General features: G+C 46.8%; 1 protein-coding gene across 5 annotated transcripts in view; it reads right to left on the bottom strand.

Moving 5' to 3' along the window:
- ASTN2 (astrotactin 2) overlaps window positions 1–16,421 on the bottom strand; it is a 907,765-nt gene that overhangs the window by 265,154 nt on the left and 626,190 nt on the right. The gene's annotated exons all lie outside the window — the stretch shown is intronic.

The following is a 16,421-nucleotide window of genomic DNA, read 5'->3' as shown; positions in this document are numbered from 1 at the left end:
GTGTGCCAACTCTCAGGGGTCACTGGTATAATGAGGGAGACAGAGTGTCCCCCCTTTGGGGACCACTCAGGCTAAGAATTAAGACAGAGTCCAGGGATGCTCTGACCTATGTTGGGTCAGAAGAGTCTTGTCCATTGTTGGGTTGGTGTGGGGTGGTGGTAGGGTGTCTCTGCAGGACTCTCACACGTGACCCTATAGATCATGCCACTGCCGAGAGGGCGAAGAGAAGGTGAAATCCGGCCTTTCTCTGCAAGTCAGGCTCAGTGCAGGGGGTGTCTGCCCAGAGGAGCTCCCTGTTCTGATTCACACACGGGTGCCCTATTGGCAGCCGTTGGCTTGGCGCTTGCTCTGGGGCCAAAGGACAGCTTGGAGACAGAACCTGAAGCCTCAGAACACAGGCAGACGTTCACAAGAGCAGGACCTGTGTCTGTCTTAACTCACCTCTCGATCCCTAGTACCTAAGACGGGGCCTGGACTGGTGGACACTCAAGCAATTACGTGTAGAATAAATGAGCCACTGTATTCTTAATACCTATCACAGACCCTGCTGTGGGGTGTGGGCTCAGTGCGTGCTGGATAAACGTGTCACTGAAGTAGCAGGAGGGGAAGGATGAAGAGAGAAAAACCATGATTTCCTGGACTTTAAGCCCCATAGACTAATAGTAGCTAACTTATTGAGTACTGACTTCATACAGACATAATATTTGCATGATATCCTAAAATCTCAGAACAGCCTAGTGAGGAAGGTACTATGACTGTGTGCGATGTACACACCGGGGCCCTGAGGCTTAACGAGGCTAAGGGATTAGCCTGCGGTCACATGGCTCCTAGGGAGTAACGCTGATGCTAGAACCGGTATTCTGTTGCCTCTAGTGCCCTTTTTAACCACCATGCTCTTGCCCCCTGAGTCGGTGAGTTGGCCTGTGAGATATCAGGAGACCTCCTGTGCCTTCTGAGTCCTCACCCCTTCACTTCATTCAGGCCTCTGCTTTACTGTCACCTCCTCTGAGAAGCCTGCCGGGGCCACCTCATACGAAGGAAGACTTTCCAATTCCTTACCCTGCTTTATTTTCCTCCATATCCCTCACTACCACCAGAAATATATGTTGGCTTTCTCGTGGCTGCCTCCTCGCCCCCGTCCCTTCCCAGAAGGGTGAGCTCGATGAGGGCAAGGGCCTTATCTGCCTTGTTAACTGCTATGCTGCTAACATCGAGAATGGTACCTGACACATAAAGGTGCTTGCCATGGATTTATGAAATGACTGGAAGGATGGCTGGATGACCTTGGGCCCATTATTTAAATGTCTGTTTACCGTCTGACATTCTCTTTCAAATCCTCATTCTCTGCCTCTGGCTTCTTCACCTGTCAGACAAGATACAGATACCAGACCTGACACCTCCCAGAATGTACGAGAAGCTGCATCAGGACAAGTTTGGGAGCTCGCCAAAATAGACAATATCATCATCATCATCATTATTCTCAAACACCTATGCACGTCCTTGTGTACACAGATCTTTTGCCCCGCCCAAGGGTAAAAGTCCAGGTCACTGCCAAAGGCTCCCCACCTTGCCGGGGCTGGGACGCACAGCTCAGCCTCAAAGTCCCATCTTTTGCCATTCCCAGGACAAAGGTCTCCACTAAGACAAGTTGGTGTTAGGTAGACTTAAGACTGTTTTTGAACAGGGAAGCAGGGGGCAGCTTTTTTGGTAGCACTGTTTCATGGCAACATTATTTGGGGGAAGTCATTTTGTCTCAATTACCTCTTAACACAAAACCAAAGTGAGGGTAATACCAGGTCTTAGAGGGTACTTGCTAAGATGGAATAAGCTAATGATTTTGAAAGTACTTTGTGAAGTGTAAAGCTTCACACAGATGTAGGGCCCTAACTTAAGGGGAAAAGCCGGGCTGGGCAGTTCAGACCTGACTGAGAATTGGGAGCATGGGAGGATCTGGAGCAGGAAAGAGACACATGAAGACGTGGTCTTTGGGGAGGGAATCTGGTAGTGTGTTCACACAGGCTGGGCCTCCAAGGTGCCTTTTTCCCTTCTACACTGTGCCTGGGGAAGAGCGAGGTAGAAGCTGCAGGGTGAGGAGTCCCCTTTCCAAGCATCAGAAGGCAGTGGGGCTGGCAGGGAACGGGCCTGGGTGACAGGCACCGCTTGTGCCACCCTGATTAGCTGGGAAAATGCAAATCTGCACTTCCTTCCCCGCCGCAGCTAACAAGATAATGAATATTTTCATCAGCTGCAGAGAATACAAACATCTGTAGGAACACCAAACCTACTCTCGGGGGTGGGGGGAGGAGGGGAGGAAACGGAGGTGGGGAAACGCAGTTCCTCAGCAGTTTTGGGGAAGAAGAGATGTGCTGAGATGCTCGAAGGGTGGCGGGGAACTCGGAGCCCTGGCTGGCGCCTCCTGCACATGGCACGGTGGGAAACAGATAACTCTCGACCATAACCTATGGCCGCTGCTCATTCAGGGTTGACGTGCAGTCCTGGGTGGACTTTGCTCATAGCGCCCCACCCTCCCTGATCCATCCAGTGGCAGCTGCATCCGTCCCCCACCCGCCCACTGACCTACTCCACAAACATTTACTACTGGGGGCCAGGAATGAACCTAGGCTCCAGGGGCATACACATCCCTTGCCCTTAAGAAGCTCATTCATTTACTTAACTATTAAATGTCTATTCGTGAAGTGCCTACTCTGTGCTGGGCATTCACATTCTAGTCAGAGAGACAGATATGTGAACTGGTACCTAGTGAAGGAGGGCTCTGATAAGAGGTGAGAGCAGCAGACCACCTAACTCTTCTGGAGGAAAGAGGTTCCAGGAAGACTCCTGGAGGAGGTGATAGATCCCTGGTGTAAATCAAGGATGAATTAAAGTATTTCATGCAGAGAAACTGGAAGAGCATTCTAGATAGAGGGAAGAGCATATGCACAGTCAGGGAGGCAAGAGGAACCCCATGGAACTCGGGGAACCACAAGTAGCTCGGTAGAAATGGATGGGACCAGGCGAGGCAAGGGCCAGGAGCAGTGATAGAGGAGGCCTAACAGGTGGGCTTGAACCTGATTATGTGGAGTCTGGTCCACCATGCTAAGGAGGCCAGAATTTCTCCTGGGCACAATGAGGAACTGCTGGCACGTTCTGAGCAGGAGTGGCATGATCATACCTACATGTTGGAAGACCACTTCGGCTGCAGCAGGGAGACTGGATTCAGAAGGAAGACTGGGGGGTGAGTAAGGGGGCTGATGAGAATTCCAGCTGGAGGCAGCCTGGCTCATGTGCAGCACTGAGGAGGGCTGTTCTCTCGGGCCTGGCAGCTTTCCCCCTACAACAGCAGAGCTGGTTATTTGTAACAAAAATCACATGGTTGCCCCCACTATGGAAGACAGAATGGAAATTCCTAAAAAATTAGGACTAGAACTACCACATGAATCAGCTATCCCACTTCTGGATACTTACCAAAAGAAAAAAACCACTAATTTGAAAAGATATATTTACAATAGCCAAGATATGGAAACAACCTAAGTGCCCCTCAGTGCATGAATGGATAAAGAAGATGTGGAATATATACCCAATGGAACAGTCCTCAGCCACAAAAAAGACGAAATCTTGCCATTTATGACACCACAGCCTTTGAGGGAATTACGCTAAGTGAAGAGAAAGACAAATACCACATATTCCACACATGTGGAATACAAAAATATCTAATAAACAAAAACAAAATAAATGAACAAACCAAACCAAACAAAAACAAACACACAGGGGACTTCCCTGGTGGCACATTGGTTAAGAATCCGCCTGCCAATGCAGGGGACACGGGTTTGAGCCCTGGTCCGGGAAGATCCCACATGCCGCGGAGTAACTAAGCCCATGCGCCACAGCTACTGAGCCTGCGCTCTAGAGCCCGCGAGCCACAACTACTGAAGCCCGTGCGCCTAGAGCCCGAGCTCTGCAACAAGAGAAGCCGCCGCAATGAGAAGCCCGTGCACCACAACAAAGAGTAGCCCCCGCTCACAACTAGAGAAAGCCCACGCACAGCAACGAAGACCCAACACAGCCAAAATAAATAAATAAATAAAAAACAAACAAACACACAGAGAACAGAGTAGTGGTCCCCAGAGGGGAGGGGTGGGGGGAGGGTAAAATGGGTAAAGAGGATCAACTGTGTGGTGACGGATGGAAACTACATTTGGGGTGGTGAGTATGCTGTAGAGTAAACAGAAGTAGCAATATAACAGTGTACACATAAAACTTATATAATGTTATAAATCAATGTTACCTCAATTAAAAAAAAATAATCAGGTGGCTGCAAAACTCATTTTCTTTTCTTTTTCTTTCTTTCTTTTTTCTTTTTGTTCGTTTGTTTGTTTTGGCTGCGCCGAGCAGCTGGTGGGATTTGGGATTTTAGTTCCACGACCAGGGATTGAACCTAGGCACTCAGCAGTGAGGGCGTGGAGTCCGAACCACTGGACTGCCAGGGAATTCCCCAAACTCATTTTCTATAAAGGACTCAGATATTCACTCTCTGGCCCTTTATAGAAAAATCTGCTGGCCCCCAGGTTAGCTATATTGCCTTATTTAATTACTGCAATCCTATGGGGTAAGGATTTTTTTTTTTTTTTCTCTCCATTCACAGATGAAGAAACTGAGGCTCAGGGAGATTGGATCACAGGATGAAAACTGCCTCAATTCCGTGACTACTTTATTTCAAAGCTGAATCTCTTCTTACCTCATCCTGATTCTCCCCGATGGAGCTAATTTCCTCCTTCTCTGGAGGCACGCCCACTACTCACAGGTCCAGCGGCTGTTTTCTTCACCAGACTACAAACGAAGTGAGGGTGAAGGCTGAGGACGCTGTGTTCCTCACTCTCTGCAACGCCTATCATGGTGCCTGTCCCACAGTCGGTGCCTGATAAACAAGAGCTGCCACTTCGGACACCTGGCTGAGGTAGCCATGCCGCTCTATCACACCGCCGCTCCGGCACGCACACCCAGCATTCGGTCCCCAGCCGCAAATTTATGAGATAGATTCCTTTTCTCCCTTGCCTTTTTGAAAATGAGTATAAATCTGCCCCCGAGTGCAGCGATTTCGAGATGTCCGCGTATGCTCTGTCACCGTCTCTTGACAGAAGCCCAGCAGTCAGTGTCTGCAAAGCTGTGTTGCACGCAGCGTCCGTGACCCACGCCAACCTGTCTCTTCCTGCAGCTGCACGGTGGCTGGGAGCCCCTGAAAGCCACCTTCAAAGACCCGGAACTTCAACTTCTCTAGGCAAGCCTCATCACTCCAACTAAAAACAGGCAAGAAAATCCCCACCGAGGGTGCGACGCTGAGAAGAAACACCGTCTGTGTTTGTTTGGGGTTGTGGCGTCAGGCAGGTGGCCCTGAATTCTTATCTCATCCGCACTCTAGCAGTGAGTTGCTGTATGGCTGGCCCAGGGCAAGAGGCTTCACCTGCTGAGTTTCGGTTTCCTTACAGGTAAAGTGGGGTTGCTAAAACCCAGCTGTCAGGGTACAGAGAGGACTGGACAGAATGTGATAGACGAGAAAGCGCCTTGCAGTGTTAGGCTCACGGTAGATTCTCAGTAACTGCTACTATAGTTCCCTTTCTGCAACATGCAAAGCACTGTGCAAGGCCCTTGGGAGTGGGGTGATGGGGAGAAACAACCAGATAACTAAACAGCGGGGAAGGCAAGAGGGCTGCAGAGGGAGCCCGGAAGAAGGGAAATGCGAATATAACTTTTACTAACGACCCTTGGGGCGGAATAGAGTGCTGGGCACACCCCTTAGAGGACCTTTTAATCCTTCCAGCCTTTCCATTATATAAGGGGGGTTCTCTATACATGGATAAGAACGCTGATCAGAGAAATTACATGGCTGTCTAAGGTCATACAGTTAGCGTGGCAGGCACTGTGGTGCTCCACTCAGGTCCCCCTTCACTGTCGTCCCAGATGCTAGAACCAGATGCTAGGTGTGCTGTCAGTGTGCAGCCCTTTTAGGGACTGCTTTGGCCACAGAGAGTCACCTTGCCTAAGACCCTGCCCCTACCTGGGTACCCTGCACCCATGACTGCTCATTGCAAGCGTATAAAGGATTAGACATCCGGGCCCAACTCAGGCCAAGCTGAAGGGCCAGTTCAGCCCAGAGCTCCCCATGGGGGCCGCTGAGGCTGTGGTTGAACCTGCAGTGCACTGTGACTTCTTCTGGGTCCCGCTCCACACCTACTAATCCCAAAGCCACTCCCTAATCCACATGCTGCTTACTGAACTTGGATTCTGCATCCTTAGCAAACCCAACTTGCAAGGATAGCTAGTGAGTGATGCAGGTAACATCTGAACCACTTCTATTCAGTCCTCAACTGGAACATCTTTTGGTGGACGACTTCAAGATGAAAGTCATTCATTCATTCATTTCAACTCTTCACTGAATCTTCCGAGAACTGTCATCCCCTCCTTCATCCCTGCCTTCACGAACTCGGAGTACAACAAACTTACATTTACTGTTTCTGATATCACTATCTCTCCACCTTTATGTGAGTTCCGGCATCTGAGCATTTTAACTGCCCCCTGTTATTTTAATTGGAAGTTGAGGGCAGGGTCAATTTTAAAATATAATAATGGTCTAATGCAGGCATCTATCGGATCCTCAGTTCTTCTGAAAGACCCCTCTGTGCCTCGGCATCTGCGTGTGTCTGCACACTGAGCCCCACCGCTCCGGCTTTGTCTGCCTTTTCCCTTCACAGTTCTGTACGGATCCTCTTCATCTTTGAGAGACGCTGCGTGAAATGCAGATGCCTCTACAGTACGCTTGCTAATGACAAATGTGAGGGCCAAGACAGCATGGGGCTGAATTAGGGTAATTCAGCCCAAGAGGGTTCCTTCTGAGTGGAGGCCAAGTTCTACCTGAGAGCACCGTCGCATGAGGCAGAGTAGCCTAATGAAGCTTTCGTTGCAGAGAAAGCCCTGTTCCGCTTTCCCTGCATTAGTCTTCCAGGCACCGTGCAGTGGAAACCAGAGTCCTGGACCAGCCAAGCCCTGAGGCAGTCCAAATCTTCCTCCCCACAACAGTGGAGTTAAATCAGGACGAGCTGCCTTCCCTCTGGCTAAGACACTACATCTGGGACTTGAAATGTAAACTTGCTCAACCTTTCTTGAGGCTACGTGGCATCAGGAATCAACAGTTCAATGTGTATGCTTCTTGCCCAAGAGGTTTTGCTTCCTGGATTCATCCTAAGAGACGGTCAAATGTGCACAGCTGTATTCACAAAGATGCTTATCACAACATAGCTCATGATAGTGAAAAGCTGGCAAATATCTAAATGTCTATCAATAGGGGATTGATTCAATGAATTATAAGTCTGGGTAATGGAATAGGTGCAGGCATTAAAAAACGTAGAGCTGATCTTTATAAATTAGAGGAAGATCTTTAGGGGATATTTTTAAGTGAAAAAAAATGATGAGCATATACCGTGCCACCCTAGTTATATACGTTTTTCTATATATAAAACGTGACTCTAAGCACAGGAGGACATTTGACAGGAGGTTCACAAATGTGAAGGTGGTCACACGCAGATAAGACTCCAGGGGATTTTTAACTTCTTTTTTTGCTACAAATATTACTTGGATTTTCTACAGAAATATATATTAACTTTATGGTGGTGGAGAATAAAGGCTGTGGCCTTGGACAAATAATTTTCCCTTTCCATCTTTAGTGAAAAGAAGACTAATATTACCTACTAATAAGGCTACTAAGTATTCAATTAAAACTTACCTAAGTCACTTAAAACAGAGCCTAAGACAAGCCTCAAATGATCACTGGTAATAGTTAAAGAAGCAGGGATTGGGCAGACATCATGGACAAATGGCCTAGACCTGTGACCAGGAGATGTGTTGACATCTGGGCCAAACGCCATCCCTCCTATACCCACCGGTACACACTCATATACCGACACAAATATACACACTCACGTACACGTAAACACACACACACCAGCACACATTCTCACATACACACATACACATAATTACACACAAACACACATATTCACACTCACATACCCATAAACACACACAACAAACACATTCAAACAAACACACATTCACACTCACATACACATACATACACACACGAGCACACATTCACATACACTTAGGCACACGCAGACACAAATACTTAGGCACATACACGTATACATAGGGCACCTGGAGACACACATATACATATAAACACAAGCAAACACACTCACACACACATCTATATTCAAGCACACCCACAGTGGCACGCATGGCGAGGGCTGGGAGAGGACCAAGCCTGCAGCACTAACCACTGATCGGGCTGCCTGCCGCCCCCGACAGCCCGCCTCCGGCTGTGTCACGTCCCCGCTGCCTGCTTCTGTGCCAGCTCCTAGAGCTCGGTTCCCTGTGAACAGCGGGCAGGGTGGCTGGGGAGAGGGGAGGGTGATTGCTGTAGTTTAATTAAGCATGATGCCCAGAGACAGGCTTGGAGGATGCCCTGTAAGAGACATCCTGCTGAACTCGGAATCCCTGTTCTCTAGGCTAACGCAGGCCTGACAAAACATTTCAAAGCGAAAGAGAGCATTAGAACAAAGGAGCTGACAGCTCTTAATAGCACAGTAACAAGGAGACACTAATAACCAGCGTGTCTGTGGGCTGAGCAGCTCCGGAGACAGACACTACGAGGCTTCTTCAAAGCCACGTTGGCAATGCCTGGGCCTTTCTTCTGGTGTCTTCTGTCTTCCATGCATCACAGTAGAGGGACACACTCCTGGTGAACTGTGCTCAGAGCCCGCTCTGCGAGCAGGGGTCCCTGCAGCCAGCACTGTCGGATCTGACCTCAAGAGGCCCCCTGGGGTTAACGCTGTGGGGACCACAGGGTGACGGAGTCATGCGGCAAATATCTCAGGAAGGAAGGAAAGGAGGGCAGGAGGAGAATGGAAATAAGAAGGAGGGAGGGAGGGAGGGAGGGAAGAAAATCCCCCAGTTCCTGATTGCAGGTCTACAGGAAAAGAGAGCTCATTACTTCCATTAACAACCTGTGTAAATGCTGATGGTTGTAATTCTCTTTTCAAGACAAAAGTTACTGAAGACCTACGTTGGGTCAGACCTCGTGTATTGAAGATGAAAACGAAACAAAGCAGAAAAACAATGACCCTGTCTTCAAGCATGTAGTAGTCTAGTAGGGGAGTCATACAGGTAAAAAAAAGATAACGATAATATATTGTAAGCTCCCCAAATCCAGTGTTTTGTCTCCTCTTTCTGCCAAAAGTCCTCCTTATAAAGGAGTTATCACACTGATTCTGATTTCTCAGCTCTCATCCTCACTCAGCCCATTCCAATAAGCCTTTGGTCACATGCATTCCACATACCTCACCCTTACCACGGCTACCGATGGCCTTCAATTTGACAAGCCCACTGCTCTCCACCTTCATCGAGGGGACCTCAGAGCAGCAGATGACATAGATGACCAAACTCTCTTCATGAAGCATGTTCTGAGGACCCCATGACCTCCTCCCTCTGGTGTTTCCCCCTCCTGCCTCCCCAGCCACTTCTTCTCTGTCACCTTGGGTGGCCCCTTCTCTTGTCCCCACCCCTAATCTGTTCTGGCTCTTTTCACTATCTGTAGTCTCTCCAGGAAATCTTATCTCAAAGGACTTTTAAAAAATAATTATCTCCATGCTGGTGACTACCAATGGGTTAGTTCAGAACTCAACTCAGAGGTGTGTTTGCTCGTCAAGTAGTTATACCCTTGGGAAGTTGGATATACCTGACTTTAGCTGAAGGTAGGCCCAACTGGCGCGCAGGCTTGGAAGAGAGCATACACGGGGCATGTGAAGGGAGAGAAGATAAAAGTACTGAGGATCAAGCCAGAAAGGCTGGGAAGTGTCTACGGAGGTGAGAAGGAAACCAGGGGTGTGCAGTACACAGAAACCAGGGAAGAAGTTTTCAAGAGACAGTGAACACTGGGGTCAAATCAAGAGCAGAGCTGGTGTGAGGGAAAAAGTGAGAGGTGTATTAGACGGGCCCATGAGCAGGTGTCCCGGTGGCCTTGGGGGAGGCAGTCTCTGTGGATGACAGGAGCAGACGCCTATGTGGTAGGTGGGGAGGCAAGTGGGAAGTGAGAGAGTACAGACCATTTGCATAGACTTCTCTTTCTAGAAGGCTGGCTGTGAATGGAAGCCATACGGTGGTAGCTGACGGCAACTCAAAGTGTGGGGAGCGGATGAGAGGGGAGAAATGAACACATTTATGGGCTGAGGGGAAAGGATCAGGGGAGAGGGAGACATTTAAGGAAGAAAGAGGGTGGTTACTGATGATATATTTCTTAAAAGATTGGAGGGGACGAGATAAGTATTAGTTAGGAGAAGAAACACTTCTCCTAAGACAGGAGTGGGTGTGTATGAGGGTACGTGTGGAGGAGGTTTGGTTATGTCCTTTCTTGCCTGATGGTCTCATATTTTTTTTCTTTAAAACAACAGGAGAGTGAAGAAGGCTGAGGCTGTGTTAGAGGCTTAAACAAGGGCTCTGAAGGTTTAAAAAAAAAGCCACTGCAGGGATGGAGAGAAGGGAAGAGAACAGTCTACTAGAGCTGAGGACCCAGCTGATACTGGAGACCATGGATGGGTATTGGTGCCAATCTGCATTTTGGTGTGAATGATGCAAACTACCTGTGGCTAAATCAACTATACTCCAATAAAAAATAAAAAAAATAAAAAACAAACTACATGTGGCTGTCCCCAAGTTGGAAGGAAGATAAGTGATGGGGTTGATTCAGGGCTGGGGAATCTATGCAAGACTAGTCCTTCCTTCACTTACTTCTTCCGCAGGACAACAATGACAGCAACAGCAGTTACCACTTTGTTGAGTGTTGGTCAGTTGCCAGGTGGCTTACATACAGTATCTCTAATTCTCAGGATAGTACTGTAAAACCATTATGCGTTCTCCCCTTTTGCCCTGAGGAACTCAGTTCCCAGAGAAGTGATGTAATTTTCTTAAGGTTTTACAAGCCTGTCTGGCTGCAAAGCCCAGGCTCTCTCCCTTACTCCATAGCTTGTCGTAATCTTTGAGATGTGACTGTAGTTCCCATTTCCACCCACCCCCACCCTGAGTGTTTGCTTCTCTAGAATAAACAACTCCAGGCTTTGAACACTTCCTTACGGGACCTCATTTCCATTCCCCTCACTCTCCCATCGGCCCCTTCCAGTTTGTTAGTTTCCTGTTTCCAAACACGTGTGTTCCTGCATGCACTTTTTTCCAGGCGGTAATGAGTTCCCTATGGGAAAGCCAAGACTCCTCAGTAAAAAGGTCTTGAGAAGGACTCTCTGGAAGGTTTTCCCCAAGGACACATTCACAGGCTTCTATCTAGTTTTCTCCCTAAGCAAATTTGCCAACTAGGAGGTCCTTCAAAGAGCCATGGATATAGAGCCCAGCATTCCATGACCTTGATCACCTCTCCACCTCTCTCTCCAAAGACTGACCCGCACGCTCCACAGAGATCAAACCATTTGGAGTCTTACGTGCTTTCTTTTCAAGTTTTGTGCTTCTTTACTTGCTGATCTCTCTGCCTGAAATATCCTTTCCTCTGTCCTTTCCTAACCACCACTCACTCTTCAAGATTCATCTCGGGCATCGCCTTTTAGAAACCTTCCCGGGTGGCCTGGCTGTATCAGGTGCCCCCTGACTTTCACGCTTCTTCTCTCATAACACAGAACAAGCAGAGGACGATGATGAAACAAGTGGGGGAGGGGCTTATTAGACTAGACAAGAGTTGGTTCAAGGCACTTACTACTTGTGTCACTTAACCTCTCAGTGTCTCCATTTCCTCAGCTGTAGGATGAGGACAGTGTACACCAACCTCATAGCGTTACTGTAAAGAAGAAATAAACCAATCCCCTTAAAATAAACGAATCCCCACTTGACTTAGTAACAGTTGTCAAACATACCGTATTTAGTTTATGCTTATATCTACCCCACCAGCCTATGAGTACCAAGAAGGCAGGAAGAGCATCTAATTCATGTTTCCATCTCTAGCACCTCATTCAGAGTTGAGCACACAGTAGGGGCTCATGAACAAATGAATGGATGGATCTAAGTCATCTCTGTATACTGTCCTTGTAATCACATTATCTGAAATGACCTACTTCATTTCCATATGTTTTCAGAGAAGTAGAGGGATAAGATATATGTTCTTCATCTGCAGGGCATGAGGCCTCCCCAAGAACTGGCTGGATGCTGGCGGGATTTGTGCATTGAGTGCCAAGCTCTGTCCAGGACCACAGATAGTGGTGGTGGCCATACCCAAAGGGAATACAGTCACGTCCATCTAGAAGTGGCAAAGTCCAGAGGCCAGACAGTCAAGCATGTAAGCAGACAAGAGAAGATCCAAGTCCCATGGAGCAGTGGGGGCTCAGCCTCAGGGTGAACTTTCCACTAGTTCTCATACACACAACCTTCCTCGTTGTTTATGGCTGACAGTCAATCCGAGAGCTCCATCCAGGTCCATTCTGATTGTTTGGTATCCATGCCATTACATTTTCAAAATATATTAGATATTACCCTTTCTCTGAAACATAGGGATCCTAGGTGCCCAGCAGGACTGAGGTAAGGGATGAAGAACCTCAATTAGAGGTTTGCAGATCCAAAGGCTAGATTTTAGGTGGCCGCAAGCTAAGAGCAGAGGAGCAGAGTTCAGGCCACGCAAAGCCAGCCATTGGGTTGAGTCAATGAATTAGCAATCTGAGCCCTGCTCCGTAAGCTCCCCCTGAGAAGACTCTACCAGCCAGCAGTTCACTATGGGTTAAAATGATCGGCCCTATTCCCAGGACTGCCTTCCCCTCAACCATTATCCCTCCAGCTCTTTTCTTCCCACAGCAGAGCCACCTGACTCCAACCAGCAGCCTCGTCTTGGCTGCAGTCACCAGGACCTGATTCCAGTCAAAGGCAATTTACGAACCTCCAGGTCAGAGCCCAGGAGGCTTAACTTCACATTAGCACGTGCTACTCACGTCTGTGACGCGTGCACCCAGTGGTAGAGTCATTATATCTTTACAGATGTGCTTCCTGCTAGCCTGAGGCTTGCCTAGAAGCAGTACATTGTTTTAAAAAGGGGGTGGGAGAAATAAAGAAAGGAATGGAAGGGGAAGAATTAGACTGGCTTCTCGTTTTACTCTCATTTCAGGAAACAGTTTTGGACACCAAGCCTCCATCCCATCTCTGTCTTGATAGCCTGCCCAGCAAGCCATGTTCTTCTGATGCTTGATGCTTTCCCTCTAGGCACTAAACCGCTATTTCTAAAATTTTATTCTTCGGAACATACCTAGTTCCCATTGCAAAGTTCTGGGCCCCAACTCTGAGCCACCATCGACTTGCACTGTCCACAGGGGCCTGTACTGAACTTTACAACCTGCTACAGTAAAGTATTTTCCTTTCCGGCAGTCTTCTGCCAACGCTTTACCCCAGAGGTCTCTGGATTTGAAGGAGGAAATGCTGTACCCTAATGGGGATGTCATGAGGGAGAACAGGGGTCACAGCGAAGATAGCTAATGACAGGAAAAGTAGGTGGGACCAAGTCTTCTTCATAAGAGAGCACTTGACCCAAGGGCAGCCCTCGAAGTAGAGGAATAAAACAGAATTCAGAATTCAGGTGGGGAAGAGGAGAGAAAAAGACATGGCCTGAGCGCATACCACACACCGTGAACTGTGAAATTATGTATATGATGTCACTTACGGTCCCCATCACCCCTTGCAGTAGAAGCCACTGCCTCCATTTTACAGATGAGAAAACTCAGGTTCAGAGAATAAGAGTCTTGCCCAATATCACCAAGCAGGTAAGGGGTAGAGTCCAGAATAGAATCAGCTCTAACTGTAAAGCAATTCCTGCCTCCTGAAGAACCAGATCTCTGGTCTAGATAAACAGACTCAGGATGTCTCCGCACTTTTAAGACATGCCTTGTCAACATCCTCAAGAAAACTATCTCATAGTTTAAGAGAGTGGCCACTGTTCCCTCTGCTTACCTCATCCTTTCCATGAAGAAGTTGTAGAATCATGGGCCATCAAAACTATAAGAACATTAGTATCTGCGAGAACAGGGGTTTTCTCATTTCTCTTTTTGTTTTCTTTTTTAACATCTTTATTGGAGTATAATTGCTTTACGATGGTGTGTTAGTTTCTGCTGTATAACAAAGTGAATCAGCTCTATGTATACATATATCCCCATATCTCCTCCTTCTTGCGTCTCCCTCCCACCCTCCCTATCCCACCCCTCTAGATGGTCACAAAGCACGGAGCTGATCTCCCTGTGCTATGCGGCTGCTTCCCACTAGCTATTTTACATTTTGTAGTATATATATGTCAGTGTTACTCTCTCACTTCTTCCCAGCTAACCCTTCCCCCTCCCGTGTCCTCAAGTCCATTCTCTACGTCTGCGTCTTTATTCCTGTCCTGCCCCTAGGTTCATTAGAACCATTTTGTTTTTAGATTCCATTTATGTGTGTTAGCATACGGTATTTGTTTTTCACTTTCTGACTTACTTCACTCTGTATGACAATCTCTAGGTCCATCTACCTCACTACAAATAACTCAATTTCATTTCTTTTCTTTTTGCTTTTTCTTTTTTAACATCATTATTGGAGTATAATTGCTTTACAATGGTGTGTTAGGTTTCTGCTTTATAACAAAGTGAATCAGCTGTACTATAAATATATCCTCATATCTCCTCTCTCTTTCGCCTCCCTCCCACCCTCCCTATCCCACCCCTCTAGGTGGACACAAAGCACCGAGCTGATCTCCCTGTGCTATGCAGCTGCTTCCCACTAGCTATCTATTTTACATTTGGTAGTATATATAAGTCCATGCCACTCTCTCACTTCATCCCAGCTTACTTTTCCCCCTTTCTGTGTCCTCAAGTCCATTCTCTACGTCTGTGTCTTTATTCCTATCCTGCCCCTCGGTTCATCAGAACCATTTTTTGTTTTAGATTTCATATATGTGTGTTAGCATACGGTATTTGTTTTTCTCTTTCTGACTTACTTCACTCTGTATGACAGACTCTAGGTCCATCCACCTCACTACACATAACTCAATTTCATTTATTTTTATGGCTGAGTAATATTCCATTGTATATATGTGCCACATCGTCTTTATCCATTCATCTGTCAATGGACACTTAGGTGGCTTCCATGTCCTGGCTATTGTAAATAGAGCTTCAATGAACATATTGTAAATAGAGCTGCAATGAACATTGTGGTACCGGTCTCTTTTTGAATTATGGTTTTCTTAGGGTACATGGCCAGTAGTGGGATTGCTGGGTCGAATGGTAGTTCTATTTTTAGTTTTTTAAGGAACCTCTGTACTGTTCTCCATAGTGGCTGTATCAATTTACATTCCCACCCACAGTGCAGGAGGATTCCCTTTTCTCCACACCTTCTCCAGCATTTATTGTTTGTAGATTTTTGGATGATGGCCGTTCTGACTGGTGTGAGGTTATACCTCATTGTGGCTTTCATCTGCATTTCTCTAATGATAAGTGATGTTGAGTTTCCTTTCATGTGTTTGTTGGCAATCTGTATATCTTCTTTGGAGAAATGTCTATTTAGGTCTCCCGCCCACTTTTGAATTGGGTTGTTTGTTTTTTTGTTATTGAGCTGCATGAGCTGCTTGTATATTTTGGAGATTAATCCTTTGTCAGTTGCTTCATTGGCAAATATTTTCTCCCATTCTGAGGGTTGTCTGTTCATCTTGTTTACGGTTTCCTTTGCTGTGCAAAAGCTTTTAAGTTTCATTAGGTCCCATTTGTTTATTTTTGTTTTTATTTCCATTTCTCTAGGAGGTGGGTCAAAAAGGATTTGCTGTGATTTATGTCATGGGGTATTCTGCCTATGTTTTCCTCTAAGAGTTTTATAGTGTCTGGCCTTACATTTACATCTTTAATCCATGTTGAGTTTATTTTTGTGTATGGTGTTAAGGAGTGTTCTAATTTCATTCTTTACATGTAGTTGTCCAGTTTTCCCAGCACCACTTATTGAAGAGGCTGTTCTTTCTCCATTGTATATTCTTGCCTCCCTTATCAAAAATAAGGTGACCATAAATGCGTGGGTTTATCTCTGGGCTTTCTATCCTGTTCCATTGATCTGTATTTCTGTTTTTGTGCCAGTACCATATTGTCTTGATTATTGTAGCTTTGTAGTATAGTCTGAAGTCAGGGAGCCTGATTCTCCCAGCTCTGTTTTTCTTTCTCAAGATTGCTTTGGCTATTCGGGGTCTTTTGTGTTTCCATACAAATTGTGAAATTTTTTTTGTTCTAGTTCTATGAAAAATGCCATTGGTAGTTTGATAGGGATTGCATTGAATCTGTAGATTGCTTTGGGTAGTATACTCATTTTCACAAAGTTGATTCTTCCAA

The sequence above is a fragment of the Globicephala melas genome, chromosome 6 (genome assembly GCF_963455315.2).
Source record: "Globicephala melas chromosome 6, mGloMel1.2, whole genome shotgun sequence".
Taxonomy (NCBI): domain Eukaryota; kingdom Metazoa; phylum Chordata; class Mammalia; order Artiodactyla; family Delphinidae; genus Globicephala; species Globicephala melas.
Note: the sequence above shows the minus strand (reverse complement) of the source record. Positions and strands in the feature narration are given on the sequence as shown.